General features: G+C 43.0%; 1 pseudogene; it reads right to left on the reverse strand.

Moving 5' to 3' along the window:
• The window catches only part of LOC117047553, a 79446-nt pseudogene extending 60158 nt beyond the window's left edge, over window positions 1-19288 (reverse strand).
• Window positions 19289-19525: the final 237 nt, after the last annotated feature.

Raw genomic sequence — 19525 nt, forward strand, 5'->3', positions numbered from 1 at the left:
TAAGGGTGAATATTTAATTTTGATAGAGGACTTGGTAATTTCCTTTTCTTCTTTTCTTTCTTTCCTCATGTTTCTTCTATTTTCCTTTGTATGATTTTTCTATTTTCCCTAGTATGATTTTTATTGTGACTTAAAGTTAAAACTTTCAATAAAACTTGATTTAAAAAAATGAAATGAAAACTTTGGTCAACTGTCCAAACCAGCAATGCAGAAAGGGGTTAAGACCATGTAGTAAACTGTTCTGCCAGGTTTACTTCACTTTGGTAGGAATAGTATTCAGACCTTTGTTCTCCCTCAGGCAAACTAAGAAGCTCATTGGATAAAGAAGTCTGTAGTAGTTGCTCCAAGCTCAGACCACACAGTTCTTGCAAGACACTCTAATGTTCCTATACCAATTATTTAGTTTTTACCACTGTTTGTAACTAAGCCAAGTTTTACTGCCTATGCAATGCTTTCTGAATGCTGTACGGAAAAGCACATGAATCTGACCTTTGGAGAATTTGTAAGTTAGCAGTAAGGATGTCTGCTGAATTTCTGCAGGAATAATATTCTTTTGAGTTCAGAGTGGGCAAAGTAAGGAAGTGGGATGGTTTCATTGCACACTCAGTTCTGAGTGTGCTTTCAAACCAGGCTAAATAATATCCCATGAAAAGATAGCTGTAGCCTTGCTGCCTGAAAAGTCGTTGGATGACTTTCAAGGGTGATGTGTGACAGGGAACAGCAGTATCCTGGTGCTGGCAGTGCTGCCTCTCTCAGGGACAGGGCAGGGGTGGCAAATGTAGGGAGGTCCAGATGGTAAGTGATGGAGGCCCCACAGTTTTAAGTGCACTTAGGCTAAAAATATGTCACCTTCTCTTTCCCTAGCAGTAGCAGCAGCAGCAGCTGCATCCCGCAGAGGGGAAAGGAGCACAGTGCGGCTCCCTCGGACAGCGCATTGGCTTTCCCACCTCAGCTGGAACGGACCATTCGGAATCCCGGGCATAGGGGTTTCTGTTGCTGCTTCTGCCACCGGTACCAGGGACGCTGCTTGCTTCCCTGGCTGCTTAAGAGTGCTTCTCTCCCCTCCAGCCTCCACCCACCCCTCTGCCTTTCTCACTTCCTGGTTTTTGCACAAGTTCTGAAGAATGCAGGCTTCAATCGCACGGCTGAATCATTCCCTTGGGGTAACAGAAAGTGCAGGGCATTCGCTCCAAGGGTGGATCGAGCGCTTGGATGGGGAATGAAAAGAAAAGGGGGCGGGAGAGGAGAGGAGAGGAGAGGAGAGGAGAGGAGAGGAGAGGAGAGGAGAGGAGAGGAGAGAGTGGAGATTTGCCTTGAACATCAACTGTTAAGTTATTATGCTTCGGTGCATGACTTCTGCGGACACGCCAACCGTGCCCTCGCGAAAACTGGCTAAGTTACAAATCAGCCTGTGATCTCCTCTCTGAAATGAAACATTCCAAGCAGGGGAGCTCATAAGCAATCCAGTAGCCATTCTGAGACAAGGAAAGGTTTTGTTTCCGAATTCCATCTATTTATACGGAACTGCACAGTGCAAACAGCATTGCTTGCTGTTTATGCTTTTCCTCATGTGATGTGGATAGAAATATTGTTTTGCAGGGTGGAATAGCCATTGCACAGAGAAAGAGGGATGGGGGAGAGTCCAGCGTTTACAATACGAACAGAAAATAGGGTGGTAGTCAACAAAGCTTTACTTAGAGTAAAATAGAAAATTCTTTCCAGTAGCACCTTAGAGACCAACTGAGTTTGTTCTTGGTATGAGCATTCGTGTGCATGCACACTTCTTCAGATGTGTAAAAAGATGGCGTACTAATGCAGTAAGGATCTACGCAGCAAGTAATGAATTGTTGTGACTAGCAAGTTGAAACTCGACCTTGAGATGACAAAGGGAAAACGGTCCTCGCAGTTTGTAAAACAAGCCTTGGAACTTTTGCAGCAAGTAACCGTGGGAATTAGCAGCATTGGGCAATTGGCAGAAGGACTGAAGTCAACTTCACATAAAGAATTGGAGATTGAGACTGAGAACAACTTGGAGGATTTTATACCAGAAAAGAAGGAAAAGGAAGAAGGGAGTACCGACAATGCTGAAAAAGAGGAATTGGAACAGGACATACCAAATGGAGTTTTTATACAAGAAGAATGTGACAATGTTAAAGACTGGTTCCAGCTGCCATTTGATTGTGAAAAGACTACAGGTCTGCGACTAGATGGACAGTTACAGGATTCTGTCATTTTTGACTCATGGGGCGGGTTTTTCAAAAGGGAGGGTATAGGGTAAAATATTTGAATTTAAAATGAAATTGTATCTTATTATGGTTATGACAATTGGATATGGACACTGCGATTACGGACAATGCTTTGAAAGATAAATTCTGGGACCATAAGGGAGGGAGGAGTACGAGTAATATGAAAATTTTGGTTAAGATAATGAGAAAATATAGAAGTACTTGGAGGCGGAGGTAGAGAAATGTTAACTAGAAAAAATGATGAGATGGATTTTAAATTAGAGTTAAAGATAAAAATCTAGAATTATGTGATAATTTGGAAATCAGTAAGGGGGGGGAATGAGGAGGTCATTGTAAGAAGTAATGATTGGAATTTAATTAACTGGCCTAGGAAGAGGGTCAGTTCCATGCCATGATTTGGAAAATATGTGGTTAAATGTAAAATGATTTTTACTACCTCTGTGAGAGGGGGGTTTTGTATTCGTTGCTCCCCTCGGTGGGAGAGGGGGGAGTCTGGAGTGTTTAACCATGTATTGTATTGTATTGGTTTTAATTGGTTTCTTAATTGGAAAATCTTATAAATTCTTAATAAAAAAAATACTTTGGTCTGCTTTGTTATGTGAAGTATCATAGAATACTCCAAAAGAACTGGGTACTGTCAGAAACTATCTAGGTAAATGCTTTATCTGTGTTAGCAACAGTTCTTTTCTTCGAAAGAGTTGGAAGTATGTCTACAATAGTGTAATGCAATTCATTTTAAACTTAGGCATTTTGTAAGCTGTCTGATAGGGTTGCTTTTTAGCCTAACATTTTGTCACACCTCTTATAGGCATGATTCAAACTAGTGGTGTGGAAGATATTGTGAAAGTAATGCCATTTTGTATCATATATTATTATGATATAAAGTTATCATTGTGGAACAAATCAGTATGATATTTATTGTACGTTTCATTTAGGCCTATTTGCGTATTGTTTTTACCACTTAATTACATTAAAAAATTGTCAACTCCCATCATAATGTCATTTTCTTTGATGAAACCTTTCATTAAGAAACAATAAATTAAACATTAGATTTTCTGTGACAGAATTCAATACAAGGTGAAGTGTGTGAGGAATTGAATGGGGGTGGGTGGGTTGGAGGAGAGGCAGAAAGAAGAGCTAATTTTGCCATGGCTAAGGGGTGCAATCTGGACAGTTCTGTCAGGGACGCAAGATCACCTAGCTACGCCTCTGGTCCCAAGCCACCAACCCAGAGATCTCCTTAACTTGCCACTGCCTTGCCCCATTCTGCTGACCAGCAGTGCCGCTCCAGCCAGAAAGACGCTGATTCTGCTCTGGCCAGCTCCCTCATGTGCTGCTGCTGATGCCATTTCCTGGAAGCAGACAGATAAGCACATCTACAGATCACAACATCACTTGAACTTCTGTGTTTACCTGCACCAAATGGCATATACTCTTCTCTAGCCACATATTGTCCATCCTTGTCCAAGAAATGATTTGGGTTGAACTCTGCAGGTGTCTCCCATCGTGTTGGATCAAGAAGAACGGAGCGCAGATCAGGAACAATAATAGTCCCCTGCAAAGAAGAAACAATTGACTTGGGATACATTCAGATCAAAACATTTCTGGATTGTCCCACACTAACCCAAGACTAATCATCGCAGAGACCAATCTGATCTATTTATTAATTTTTCGGGGGGTGGCGGCTTTGTATTCATCACATAAAAAAGCTTTTTGAATAGGAAGGAAAACAAGAGGACTCCACCCCCACCTCTTTTAAAATGAAAGCTCACAGCCAGGCTGAGACCTCTGCTGTGGGGGAGTTTCATGCTTCGGCACCGGGGGGCAGAGAGCAGGCGAGTGTGGGGCTGGCATGCATCCTGGAGGCGTGGCACGCTGCCAGCAGGTGTGGCACCCAGTGAGGGGGGGGGAACAGCCACAATGGAACCCCACTGGGATTGCACTGCTGGCAGTGGTGCGCTTTCCCTGCACTGCTCTTCCTCTGCCAGCGGACCTCTGGCCACTACATGCTCCTCCCCTGCTTCAAATGCCCCATGGAATAGCACTTGCCAATGGTGAAACATGTCTGCAGATGGAGCCCCTGCTCTTGCCCTTCAGTTTTTTGACTAGACAGGAAGTTCCTGTATGGCTGGCTGCATCTCTCAATATGCAACCTTCTGCTGCTCTTTGCTCTTGGGCTACAGGAGTGCAGCAGTATCACACTTTTATACCTTGGGAATGAGAAAACCACGCAGCTTCAAATCCTTTGTACATTGCCTAGGGAACCCAAAAAAAAGCGACATATTTAAAGCGCTGCATTTCATGAATCACAGCATTGGTGTAGGGCAGTTTCTTCTTATCTTGATAGCAGATTGAGTGAGCAGAACCTATGACATCTTCTATTTCCTTGTGCATTTTATCTGAAGAGAATGATGGAAAAGGAAGGTTTATTGTGAACACTGCATTTTATTTCAGATGGACATTTATTTCCCTTGAACATATTACATAAATCTCTGTGAATGACTCCAGTTTCTTGCATTTATAGCCCATCTGGTCCTCCAAGGAGCTCAAGTCAGTGTACATGGTTCTTGCCCACTCTAGATCCCAAGGTTGAAAGGTTGAAAGTGAAGCTAATATCAGCTGTTTCTGGTTACCAGAGCTGACTGGATGTGCTGAAGGGCTGGGATCAAGGCTGCCCCCCCCCGTGTGTGTATATACTCCATCCCCTGCCCTCAATATTTCATACTTAGTTTCATTAATCCTCATTTCCTGAATTGATTTTTGGCTAGCATCACTCATATGAAGGTAAAGGTAAAAGGCCCTTGGACGGTTAAGTCCAATCAAAGGAAACCATGGGGTGTGGTGCTCATTGTGCTTTCAGGCCGAAGGAGCCAGTGTTTGTCTACAGACAGCTTTCCAGGTCATTGCCGGGGGTTGTATTAGAAGACCTTTGGGGTCCCTTCCAACCCTACTATTGTAGGCTTCCATGATGACAAATGACAGAGCATTGCCATTAAACTCATCTCCAACTATAAACTCCCTAGAGACATTTTATTTTGTTACTTGGCTATTCTGCTCATTCGGTGAATTTAGGGCATGGCCCATGGATTCCCCCAGTCCCAGCTTATCATGCTCGCAAGAACCCTAAGAAGTGCCTTAGAGCGACTGACTCATCACCACTCCACTGCCCGTTGCCACACCAAGCCATTCCTTCAGAACATCTTTCATTGACTCACCTTAGTTTCACAACGGAGGCCCATCCACTGCCCCAACCCTCTTCTATCCCAATTCCACCACACATTCAGACCCATCATCTCTTCCTGTCCCAGTAATCAGAGATTGGATATGTCCTATGGGGACAGGACAATCTGGGCATTTTAAATTTTTGCTTCTGTTATTTATAGGTTCCAGAAACTATGTAGGAAAATATTGGTGGAAAAAACTGATCTTTCCAGAGAAGGAAGTAAAAATCATTAACATATTTCAATAATGTTTTGCCTTTCAAAACCGGCATCATAAACTCGCTGTTATGAAACCTTTAAAGAATTATGCTCCACCCTAGTGATCAAGAGAAGCCCTTACTTTCCTCTCTCACCTTGGATATCTGGATGATTTGCCAGGAGGAGAAGTGCCCATTTCAGAGAACTGGTGGTTGTTTCCGCCCCTGCTATGAAGAGCTCAGAAATACACCGAGCCAAATTCTCTTCATCATATGTGGACTCTGGGTCATTCTTGCTCTGGTGTTGAAAATGGGGAAAATGACACGTAAGTAAGTAAGTAAATTTTTATTTATACCCTGCCCTCCCTCGCCAAGACCAGGCTCAGGTTGGCTAACACCAAATATCAAATACATTAAAATACAATAAAACAATTGATTAAAATACAGCTAAAAAAATTAGAATCAAGATAAAATTAAATGATTGCCCATGAATTACAACCATAGGGGTCAGGAACCTCAAGTATTCATCAGGGCCAGCTATCCATGTTGGTCCCATATCAGCCAATAGAAGGGCCAAAGAGGTAACTTACAGGGTCCCATAGAGGGGGGGGTCAAACTGGGCCTGGACTGAAGGCGAGGTGGAACAGTTCCAGCTTGCAGGCTCTGCAGAAAGATGCCAATTCCTGCAGGGCCCTGGTCTCCTGCAATAGAGTGTTCCACCAGGCTGGGGCCAAAGCCAAAAAGGCCTTGGCCCTGGTTGAGGCCAGTTTAAACTCCTTGAGGCCCGGGATCTTCAAGATTTGCAGACCATAAGGTCCTCCACAGGGCATACCAGGAGAGCCGGTCCCATAAGTACAAGGGTCCTAGGCTGTACAGTGGTGCCCTGCTAGACGAATGCCTCGCTAGACGAAAAACTCGCTAGACGAATGGCATTCGTCTAGCGGAAGCTGCCCCGCAAGACGAAAAAGTAAATGGGGCTGCTTCGCAAGACGAAAAATTTTCGTCTTTTTTTTCGTTTAGCGAAAGCGCGGCTGTAATTGCCGCTTCGTTAGACGAAAAACCCGCTAGACGAAAATTTTCGCAGGACGAATTATTTTCGTCTAGCGGGGCACCACTGTATAGGGCTTTAAAGGTTAAAACTGTTGTGATATTAATACAAGCCGAGCTGCAAGAAGCGAGGTCACTTGACTGATGAGTCATGTATTCACACTGTGGGAATCACGGCAGCGATACCAGCCCCCACACATGTGATGTCATTGTACTTTACTGTTGTATTCTTTACTTTCTGTTCTGCGTCAGGAGATGCAGGACGCTTTAACAGACAGCTTTGAATTATGAGCTGCTACGCAGATATATATATTCTGCACTTTATCTACAATAAAGTAGGTTTAGCCTTACTGGCTTGTGCATGTTGTTTTTCAAGCTGGGAAACAATCGCATATTACCCTTGTGCCCCTGGACTCCTGAAGCCAGAGGGCATGGAAGCTTCGTCCGCCTTGGGGGTCAGTCTCTCAACTTGCCCCCGCGGGAAGTTTTCATAACATTGGTAGCAGAGTTTGGCTGGTTTTCGAAGACATCGGACCTCTGATGACTTCTGCCTGATGTTTGCCGGCAAAGAAAGCAGCCTTAAACAGCGTTCTGGAATTCCGGGGGAGTGCCATTTCCCGCTGTGAGATGACGACGCGTTAATTGGACTGTGAGTAACCGGACGACTGATTTACAAGGCAATAAACCTCAGAAGGCTAGGTTTGTTTGCTTAATTGCTTTCTGAAGTCAGAGAGTAAAAAGCCTGTTTTTTCGCCACAATGGCAAAGGATAGCAAGCAAAGCAGCAGCTCCCTTTGTCCAATGCTTACTGATGAAAATTATCAGACATGGCGAATCAAGATGGAGGCGGTCCTGACGAGGCAAAATTTGCTTGATGTTGTGACTAATGCACCTCCACCTTTCCCTGGCCCTCAATGGCTAAACAGGGACAATCAGGCGAAGGCAACCATTGTTTTGCATCTTGACCAATCTCAGTTAATACACGTCAGGGATTTGGTTCACGCTAATGATTATTGGATTGTTTTGCAAAATGAACATTTAAGGATTGCGGCAGGGAGTTCCATGCTGCATTTCCAACGTCTCACCAACCTTAGGCTAAAGGAGGGAGACAATTTGCGTTCGCATCTTAACCACATGAAAGAATTGCGAAGTGAACTTGCACAACGCAACGTGGATTTGAACGAAGACGTGTTTTGTTTCATGGTTTTGAATAGCCTCCATGCCGGTTATAGTGCTATTGCATCACAGCTAGGTGCCCTGGATGCTCAAAACTTAACCGTTGCCAGAGTCTTCTCAACTTTGCTAAATGAGCAAGATCGTTGTGCTGCTCAAAATGAGGCTAATGGAAGGGGGAGTGAAGCGTCCTCTACCCCACCTAGTGGTCCAACTGAGCATGTGCAAGCTCTTAAAGTCATACGCTGCACAAACTGTGGTTTAAGAGGGCACAGTTTCCAGACCTGCAGAAGGCCCAAGAAAGGATCTACCCAACAAGCAGGTGGATCTACAGGCAAGGCGCAAGCCAAAGTTTCCAAAGGGCGCACAGTTGCATTGCTTACACAAGGCATGCAGGAGCAGGACACTGACATTGACATTAACCTAGCATTTGTTATTGATTCAGCAGCGTCGCACCACATGACCGCAAACAAGCGTTTGTTTAAGACTTTTAAGAAGCTGGACTCCACCGTGTTGCAGGTGAGTGGAACACACCTGAAATCGACTGGAGTTGGAACTGTTTATCTTCAGAGTCTCCAGCTATCTATAAGCAACGTTCTCTATGTGCCAGAAATTGCCTACAACCTGCTAAGTGTACCGCAGCTTACCGAGAAGGACTGCGAGCTCAGACTACGCAAAGGGCTATGCACAATTTCAAAGGATGGACAAGTTATCCTTACAGCTCAGAAGAACAAAGATGGACTATTCTTGCTGTCTTTTGATTCTACTGACTGTTGTTTTGATGTTGTTGATTCTTATTCTCTTGCAGGTGCTGCTAAGTCCAAGGAGACTACCAAACAGCCACGCAGAGAAAAGGTCACAAGATGTTTCCAGCAGGTTTCTGCTGATGTAATAGGACTTTTGCCACAGGAGCTAACTGTTATTTATTGCTGTCTGACCATTTCTCTAAATTCTCTTGGATTTACACTATGAAAAGTCCACAGCAAGTCTTGGCCAAGTTCACTGAATTTTGTGCTAAGATAGATTTCATGCATGATGGCAAAATTGAATGTTTGTATACTAATCAATTACCAGTGTTTGATTCACAGGAGTTCCAGGAGTTCCTAAGTCAACATTGCATTCAGCACAAAGTTGCTGTAAGACAATCATCGTGGAACAATGATTTGTGTGTTAAAATTAACACAGAATTACGTGAGGGTATGCAGGCGCAATTGTTAAGTGCAAAGCTGTCTGAACAGAATTGGGCTGAAAGCCTATCTGCCTTCACATATGCTTGGGTCAGGAGTATTTCAAAAGGAATGGAATGCTCATCTTATGAGATACTGTTTCACAGAAAACCTTCTGTTAAGCATCTTAAGGTTTTTGGTTCTCAGATGTGGGTGGAATCACTTGAAGGGACAACCATCCAAGGCATCTTTATGGGCTATGAGAAAGGTCAATACAGAGTTCTATTGCCTTCCTCTAACACAGTAATTCTTACTCAGGAGGTAGAACCTACTGTAAAGCCGGAGACACAGGTTCTCCAAAGCTTTCCCATTGATGTCAATACATATGAGGATACTGACACCAGCAGTAGCAGTGCAAGCTCAACCACGGCTAGTTCCGACACAGGTGAAACTGTCATTGAGAGAACACATGCTAGTTCCAGGCCATCAGATGAAGAAGATGTGCTAGGATCTTTAGAGCCACTGTTTACGATTGGTAAAGTTTCTCCAAAAAGTCCTGTTCAGGAGAAACTCAGCAAAGAAGATCTACATCTTGTGCGTAGATCTGAGAGAGTAACAAAGGGTCAGGCGCCCAAACGCTACTACAAAGAGTTTGCAATCTCAGCTGTTGCAAATGTAGCTGTAGTTTGCACTCAAAACAGAGACACTCAGGCTCGTTTCACAGATGTGAGAAAGCCACAGCAACAGGTTGCAAAGTTCAACACTGTTCCTGCCAACACACACAGAGCAAACGCTCTGGTCCCCTGGAGAGTTGGTTATCAAAGGCTCCAACTGGTAGAACCAGTCTCAGAGAGTTCCAAGGATGGAACAAAGACAACAGATTCATACTGTGTATATGATAACTGTTTGTTTACTTCTCTTAATGATGCCTTAACTTTTGCCGCTCTTTCATTGTCTAATATCGGGGGAGGATGTTGTGATATTATTACAAGCCGAGCTGCAAGAAGCGAGGTCACTTGACTGATGAGTCATGTATTCACACTGTGGGAATCACGGCAGCGATACCAGCCCCCACACATGTGATGTCATTGTAATTTACTGTTGTATTCTTTACTTTCTGTTCTGCGTCAGGAGATGCAGGACGCTTTAACAGACAGCTCTGAATTATGAGCTGCTACGCAGATATATATATTCTGCACTTTATCTACAATAAAGTAGGTTTAGCCTTACTGGCTTGTGCATGTTGTTTTTCAAGCGGGAAGTTTTCATAACAAAAACATCACCTTAAACCTGACCCTGTACTCCACCGGGAGCCAGTGCAGCTGGCATAGCACTGGATGAATGTGGTCCCACCGGGAGCCTCACAGCGGCATTCTGCACCCACTGGAGTTTCTGGGTCAGCTTCAAGGGCAGCCCCACGTAGGGTGAATTACAATAATCGAGCCTGGAGGTGACCGTCACATGGATCACTGTGGCCAGATCAGGGCGAGAAAGGTAAGGGACCAGCTGCTTAGCATGGCGAAGGTGGGAAAATGCTTGCAAGCATCTGGTCAGAGTGTCCAGAGCCGAGTCAGGATGGCTGTCCATCAACAAATAAAGCTGGGTGTTATCAGCATATTGATGGAAAAAAGATACTGATTTCCAGGCCAGAGATTAGTAGTCAATTATAACAGGGAATATAATGATTCCTTGAATGAGCAGCATTCAGCTTCAAAGCTGATACAGTCATACCAGGCTCGGGATGCAATCACTGCGGGTTACGTTTTTTCGGATTGTGCTCTGTGCCAAACCCAGAAGTACCAGAACTGGTTATTTCCAAGTTTCGGTGGACGCATATGCGCAGAAACGCTATATCGCACTATGAGCATGTGCAGAAGTACCAAATCATGCTTTGCACATGTGCAGACGCGGCACTGCGGGTTGCGAATGCTGCAGGTTGCAAATATGCCTCCCACACGGATCACGTTCACAACCCAAGCATCCACTGTACTTACTTTCTCCATCTGAAGCAGATAGAAATCAATGAAATCCCGTGGCTCATGCAGAGACAGATTCTCCTTATGCTTCTCTATCTCTTCCTTTGCAAATGAAATCAACTTCTCTGCGGAGGACAAGGCCTTCTTGTGGGGCCCCGGCAGATGTTTCATGAGCCATGGGAACATTTCATAAAGCTAAAGGAAAGATAGCAGAAATGCTGTCATTAGCATGAGGAAGCTTGGTCACATTGTTTGTGCTTTGGGTTAGCATTTTAAAAACATGATCCGCATTATTCTTCAGGGCTAGCATATTAGTTTGAGTCTCACTAAGAAGGAGGAAGGTGTCTATAGCTTCTCTGGAATCCCACAATGATTGGATTCTGTGAATTATCCCTAGCTGAAAATGTGTAAGAAAACTATGGCTCAAAATATTTTCCCAGCTCCCAGGCATCATTCCAAAACTGGGCACAATCACAGGACCCCTCCTGAAACATGTTAGTGGCCTTTTCTGGTAGGTGGGTGGAGAATAGGGATGGGGGGGGGATTCAAGTCACTTCACATTTAAAAGCAAATTTGCCTAATACACAAATGGAAAGACAGTCATCGTTCAAAATGTACACTTCTCCAATTTTTAATTAATAATTTTAGTTCTTAAATCCCCCAGTTCACCAGTCATTTAATGCTGGTCTTTCCTCTCAAAAAATTAAACGTTGAAGAAGGATGTTTTTTCTCCTTCCTTGTTTTTTCATTAATGATCAGTTACACCTCGGGTTACATACGCTTCAGGTTACAGACTCCGCTAACCCAGAAATAACACTTTTGGTGAAGAGCTTTGCTTCAGGATAAGAACAGAAATCGTGCTCTGGCAGCGCAGCAGCAGCAGGAGATCCCATTAGCTAAAGTGGTGTCTCAGGTTAAGAACAGTTTCAGGTTAAGAACGCACCTCCAGAACGAATTATGTTCTTAATCCAATGTACCACTGTACTTACATTTTCTGAATACATAAGGAGCTGGAAAATGAAACTTGCACTAATATAAAGCAGTGTTAGAAACTGAGATATGAACTCTCTGAGCTAAATGGCACCTTAAACCTAGATTATAGGTGCAGCAATGGAATGTTTAGGTGTGCCTTTTTAATAAAAAGAATACAAAGCTGAAAACTGCAGCTAAAATCTCATATTCATTTTTCACATGGTTTAGTCCTCATCTGAAGACTGCAAAACAAAAAACAAAGCCATGCTGCGCCTAACTGACCCCTTAATATTCTTAAGAGGGTCTCTTCACTAGTCTAAACAGAGTGGCTGGAAGTGAGGAGGCAGAAAAAATTCCTCCTTTCCTTCCATTCTGCAGTTTTAATCTGAAATCTTAGGCATGGTACTGTGCCCAGAGCGCAGAAACTGCTCACACTAATGAAATTCCTTGTTCCAAATGCACCTTATATGCTGATACACAGTTGCCTGTAGTTTCCCAGTCAAGTGGTGTGTACCAAAATGGGGAAAGGGTGATACAGAAGGGAGCTGCTTTCCTCAGCAGTAGGGATAGTGCTTGAGTTGCAGGTCTCTCTTTCATTAAAAAAATTCCAGCCAAGATGGTGGCTGCTAGGGCCTCACCATGGACACCATGATGATTGCCACTGCTAAGTGGGTGGAGACTAGACACATTTAGTTTTCCATGATGGCAACAAAACTATGGAATTCCCTTCTTGAGAAGATTGTTTTGTCCCCCTCTGTTCACCTTGGTGGGCTCTAGATGACCTGTTCTGAAGACCATTGTTCCATTTTTATCCCATCTTTCCTCCAAAGTGTCTCCTATGGTGAACAAAGTTTTGTTACTCATGTTTACTCATGATCTCACTTCTCCAACCCTCTATCCTCTATCACAATGGATTCCAAAATACTGATTAGTGGTATTAAGGCCCTGATTTGTGGTGTTATGGGACACCTGTTTGGCTTAGTAGGAATGAAAATTACTACTCACAATATGACAAAAAGTACTGATAAATTTTACGACAGAATACATGGCTTCTATCAGCTTCTGGAACCTTTCATCTTCAAGAGCAAACCGGTGCCCAAAAGCCACAGCACATATGATGTTGGAGACTGAATTAGTGATGGGCATGGAGGGGTCAAGTGGTTGTCCTGCAAAATAAAGTTATACTAATGTTAGTTCTCTGTTGGCATGCTCTGGTCCATGGGGTCACAAAGAGTCGGACATGACTAAACGACTAAACAACAAAATTGTTAATTCAGCTGCTTCTGTTCATACTGAGAGTGGGATTTCATGGTGGCCATGAGAAGCTGCTGGGATCTCCATTAGGAACCAAGAAAAACAAATCACATTCCTTTCTAAGATGGACAGATGTAGTACACAAATACATCTCCATATGCCATCACCCCTCACCACATACCCCTTGAACGTGCAACAACCTCCACGAGCTGATGGGCCTCCTCTGCTACTTGGTGCTCCATGCCTTTCTTCCCCAGGCCCAGCTTCCGCATAGTAACTACACCAAAGCGTCTCTGTTGCCTCCAGGTGTGACCATTTGATAATACAATACCTATGGAAAATCAAGGAGAAATGATTACTTACAGAAATCAAAGAAAATATTGCCATCTCAGAAGAAACAATGTTTACTGAAGTTCGTGCCTTTGCATGTAAGAGCTGCTTAGTCTCTTTAAAGCAGAGAATTACAAGACGATGCAGAAAGCATTCTGGGTACAATTTGGAGGGAATTTAGAGGAAAAATCCATCAAGTTTCTGGCGATGCTATTGGGAAAAAATGGAAGTGGTAGAAATGGAAGGGCTTTTTTTTTTCTCTTGCTATATTTCCCTACAGGAAAGGGGATCACAAGAAATTAAACTGGGTGTAAAATAATGAATATACAACAAGTAAAGAACTATGGATGGAGATATATATAGATATATAGATATATATATATACATATATATACATATATATATATAAATATATATATACACACACACATATATATACACACGCATATATATATATATATATATATATATATATATATATATATATATATATATATATATACACACACACACACATATATATATATATATATATATATATATATATATATATATATATGACTACAGCAGAGAATTTCTTGACACTTAGCGATGTCTGGGGCTGAAGATGGGAAAAATATCACCTAGCAGAACAAGGAATAGCTGGATATTATCCTGGAATACAGTTGGATATCATATTGGAATGAGCAATTTCTCTCTCTCTCTCTCTTTCTGTATTTATGTGTGTGTTTGTGTGTGTACATATATATATAATTTACAGATGAAGAATCTAAAGTTGTCTGTATTTATTTCTCTCTTTCTTCACATTTTAATTATTATTATTGTCTTCTTTTATCTGTTTTGCTTTTGCTTATGTTTTGTTTGGTTATGTGTTGTCCTCTGCCCTGGGTTAATGAGGGTACACACATAAAGGTGATAGCTGGCCTGTGTGAGAGGCAGAGAAGGAAAGATATCCCAGGGTGTGAGACTAGGGGGAGAAAGGGAAGCACCCAGGTGAGAGCTGGGAGGGTCCACTCCCTTCTGTGTGAGACAAGAGGTAAGACCTACCTTTGAGAAAGGGCTTTATCATTTCTCTCTCTTTTCCCTTTCCCTTTTCCCTTTTTTTTAAATTTTCCTTTTTTGTTATTTATTTATTTGGGTTCATTAGTATGCCAAAAAGTTTCAACAAACAAAACTAATTCAGCCAATTTTTCCACGCTGTTTTTAATATATAATGTGTTGTGTCAACCAGTTACTACTTCTATTGGTCCTGCCAGACGGGGTTTCTATTGAGGGTGAATTCTGCACCACAGGAAGTACGTTCTGACACTGGATGCTCCACCCACTCATGGGTGTTACTTTGTGTATATTGTTTTTATTGCTGTTGTGTTTCTGTAGGCTGGAGGAAGCAACAATGGAGTGCTCTCCTGACTAAACTGTTTATTCTTTGCTTGTACAATAAAAATGCTTTAGATTAGAGCATCTGTCTCAACAAGCTTTATTTGAGACAAAACTTTTCACTCTGAACATCTAGCTGCGCATATACTCTGCAAAAGGAAACGGCCAGCAAAAGCAACGCAGGAGAAGAGTGCCAGGCAGAATTTATGGTTGTTGGTGTTCGGCCCGGAGAAGCTGAGGCTTTTTTCCTCCTGGCCTGCAGAAATACACTTGACAAGAACATAGTACATCAATGGTGAATTTATACCGTGTTTGCAGTTTATATTCGGGCCAATACGGTATTATTATTATTGTAATAGTCAAACCTCTGTTGTTGAACGTAATCCATTCAACCAAGGAGGGGCTTCCGATTGGTTGCAGGAGCTTCCTGCACTGAACATTCAAAAAACACTAAAATGCACTAAAAACATTCAAAAAACTGAGCATTTACTTCCGAGTTTTTTGGCATCTGGTAGCCGAAATGTTCGAAAATGGAGGCGTTCAAGATCTGAGGTTTAACTGTATTTATTACTACATTTATATCCCACGCATCCTCTCAGAGGAAGCGAGGGCTTGAAAGAAGCAAAACAGAGAAAGATCTAAACTGAAAAGCTTATTGGAAGAGGATATACTGATCTCAAGTTGTATAGGCTGTTTGTCCAACGAGCACCTTGAAGTTAGCTAATTGTCAGCCAGTGGCATATTGCTGGCTATGTCCTGCCCCCATGAGCAGTCACTGCATGTTTTGCCAGACCCCAGGGGCGTCGCTGGGGGGGGGTTGCATGGTTCCAGGGGAGACTCTCAGCATGCCCACCCCACAACTCATAAGTTGCTCAGTGCTTACACAGCACACAGTTTGCTTTTTCCTTCCTGCTGGGAAGAACCACAGAAGCACAGCTCTGCCCAGCCAGGTCTCCACCCAGCAGCCTGGCACATTTCACCAGGGCACTGCCTTCTCAGGGGGCACAAAGTAAGACTCCCTGGAAAAGACCCTGATGTTGGAAAAGATGGGGGGCACAAGGAGAAGGGGGCGACCGAGGACGAGATGGTTGGACAGTGTTCTCGAAGCTACTAACATGAGTTTGGCCAAACTGCGAGAGGCAGTGAAGGATAGGCGTGCCTGGCGTGCTCTGGTCCATGGGGTCACGAAGAGTCAGACATGACTGAACAACTGAAGAACAACAAAGCTGTCTAGAGTTACACAAAATATAATTTCTTTTTTTCCCTTCTGAGGAAACTGATAGATCATTACAGTGAAACGAGATTTTTAGCCGGCGACTCGTCAAGGTTGTTTTGGTAGTTATTTTTGGTAACCAGACTCATTTGTTAAGTTTGTTAAGTTATTATTTTCCTTTGGATTAATTTACAACTTTTTAAAAGTGCTTTCGAGCTATTCTGCTCTCGTATACTTTGCTTATTTAAGTATTACTATATACATATACGCTCATCTCGTTACAGGGATCTTTCACAGAGCAAATCCAGTGGCTTTGGACTTTGGACTCACTGCAAAAGCATTAGCTGTGCTTGCTTTACTCAGTCCACCTGGACCTGGGGTACCATCCGCCCACACATGTATGCAAATGAGGTACCACAAAGCATTGTGGGGGAACGCGAAATGCTCACTGTGACTTGAAGGGGTGTGGGCGGATGTGGGGGGGGGGTTGAAAATCCGCACTGGGTACCACTTTGGCTTGCTACGCCTCTGCCAGACGCTGCTTCAAGGGCAGCCCCAAATACAGCACATTTTCTAATCCAGCCTAGAGATAACTGGCACATGGATGACAGTAGGTAGGCTATCCTGATCCAGAAACTACTTTTGCTGTCTTACTAGCCAAAGCTGCCTTTCTAGCTGAAGCTGGTAGAAGGCACAGAGGTCACCTGGGCTTCAAGCAGCCAAGATGGATCCAGGAGCTATGGATGGATCTATGACTCTGTTCTCTCAGGGAGAGTTCAACCCCATCCATAGCAGTAAACTGAACAATTGTATAGAATCCACTCAACATGCCTCCATCTTACCAGGATTCAGACTCACTTTATTGGCCCTCATCCAGCCCACCACCTCATCAAGCCCATGCAGGCACCAGTCTCCGAGAGTCATCTGGTATTTATCTGTCTATCTTTGCCTCTTATGAAATTGCTACTGCTTGTAACCTGTGCCTTGGCAAGGTACCAATCTGATGTAGGCATCAAAGCCTTCAGCAGAAAGAACTCAGAGTTCAAGCTCTTTATCCAGCACTGAGGCCCAGGATAGTAAATGCATTACAATTGCAACAGGCAACAAACTTCTACCTGTAGTTGAATCTAACCACAGTGCAGTCCAATTGCTACTTCCACAGAGCACTTGCTAGTTGGGATCCATCAGGGGTGCCAACTTGAATAAAATATGGGGAAGGGGGCAAGTGAGCCCCACCTCACATAATCAATCACATGGTGTGGCTCATGCCCACCATTAGAATGGCAATTACCATGAACTTAGGGGGAGCCTGGTCCCTTCAAATATTTTAGGGGGGCACTGAAGGGACCTCTGCCCCTAGGTGTTGGCTCCTAAGTAAGCCATTTCCTTTTTAGCACAACAATAATAGAGAATTTTTTTTTCTGGACAGCCCTTTAAATGTTTTCTCTTGGGAAAATACCAGTAGAAATTCTTATTCTTCACTACCAGTACTTACCCTTTCCTTTTGCTATAGCCTTAAGGAAAGGAGTCTCTGGCCGCTCGTCTAATTCTTCAGAGTGTTCAGTGAGCGCTTCTTTCACTGCTTGGAATCCAGACAGCAGTACAATGGGTAGATGTCCTATCCATAGGGTGAAAATATTTCCATATTGCTTTCCCAGCTGCCATTTGGGTCAAAAGAGAGGAGATGAATGATGAGTTCAAAAAACGTAGTTGGATATTTCAACTTAATACGAGAGCTTCAGTCTCCCTCACCTCTGCAGCTTCACAATATGTGCAGTTCTCTTTCTGTCATCTCCTCCTCCCCTCCCTCCCTCCCTTTCAACCCATTTATTTTACTCTCTGCTGTCCATGTTGCCTCTGCTTCGGATCAGAGCAGCAGAGGCACTTCATAGTGACCAGCTCTCTTGTGCCAGAAAATGATCTTCCCACAATTATTTTGTGTGCAGGGATGTGGAAACTGTAGCCCACTAGATGCTTTTGAACTGCTACTCCCATCATTGTTGACTGTTGGCCATGGTGGTTGGGGCAGATGAGCATCATAGTCCAAAACATATGGAGGGTACCAGGTTGCCATAGGCTGGGCTAGAGCATTGGGTCAGGTTTCAGGCACCAGGATGTATGGCAATGCATCGGGGGGAAACTCAACAATTTTGGTGGTTTCCAAAATATGGAAGCCCTAGTTTACTGCAGAGATCTGTTAAGAAGAATTTGGTATTTAAATTGTTGTGGGTTGTTTTTTTTTAAATAAGTGCTTCTAGTTTGAGTAAACAAGATGAAAACGCCCCCAGGCTTCAGAAATTGAGTAGCACATGCAGGTTTGTACCTGTTGAGAGGCTGCCATGAATGAATGTGGTCAGTCTTTTTTGTAATTATATTTTATTCTTTTTTCCATATAGAAAGTTGTGTTTGTTACACAACAATTATATTCCAATTCAACAAAACAAGTGACTTCCCACTCACCCAAAATCATTGTTTATAACTTGAATTACATACAATTGCATTTTAAAGTTCCATCTTATCTAATTTCATCCTCTCTAACATGTTTCTTAATATATTCTGCTGTTTTCTTACACTTCAAACCCCACTGTGGTCTCTGCATAGGGGAAATAACTTTTTATAAAGATGCTAAATTTGTATCTTTTATCAATTTTTGCCATCTCTGCATATTCCAAGATTTTCATAAACCATTCTTCCTTTGAAGGTGTTCTCTCCTCCTTCCCCAGTTTAACATTGTGCAATAAATATTTTTGATCTGTAGTTGGCAATTACCATTTTAACCCATGCTATTGTTTAAGCTTAAATATCACAATTGTTGGGGGAAATAGAAAAAAACAATTGCTGACATCAGACTGAGTTATTACTAATAAATAAGTACCTGAACGAAAGTATTTTCATGAATCTTCAATCCTAACAGCCATATGGCTCCAACGAGAGGAAGCTGGAGAGGTCCTGGAGGGTAATGCCTGCGTGACCAAAGCTGTTTCAGGTAGTGCACAATCAGAAGAACCACCAGCAGAGCAATAAAAAATGCCCATATCTCCATCCTTCTCTTGCTGTCTCTTTCTCCTTAATCCTCACTAGGTTGCCTGGTTAGGTTCAACTCTCTTTCTCTAAGGGCTTTTTTGCTTTCCTCAGGACATCAGCAGTACTCTCTGTTTATATATGCTCAGTGATTAAAAACAAATTAGCAACAAGTGTTGTGACATCATTTGCAAGTACCCTTGGAATGTGATTGCAAGTCATGTAAAACAATCGAACACTATAATCATTCCTATATGGGTCACGCAAATGAGAGGATGTCTGATTCATTGTTGTTGTTGTTCAGTCGTTCAGTCGTGTCCGACTCTTCGTGAC

The sequence above is a fragment of the Lacerta agilis genome, chromosome 5 (assembly GCF_009819535.1).
Source record: "Lacerta agilis isolate rLacAgi1 chromosome 5, rLacAgi1.pri, whole genome shotgun sequence".
Lineage (NCBI taxonomy): Eukaryota > Metazoa > Chordata > Lepidosauria > Squamata > Lacertidae > Lacerta > Lacerta agilis.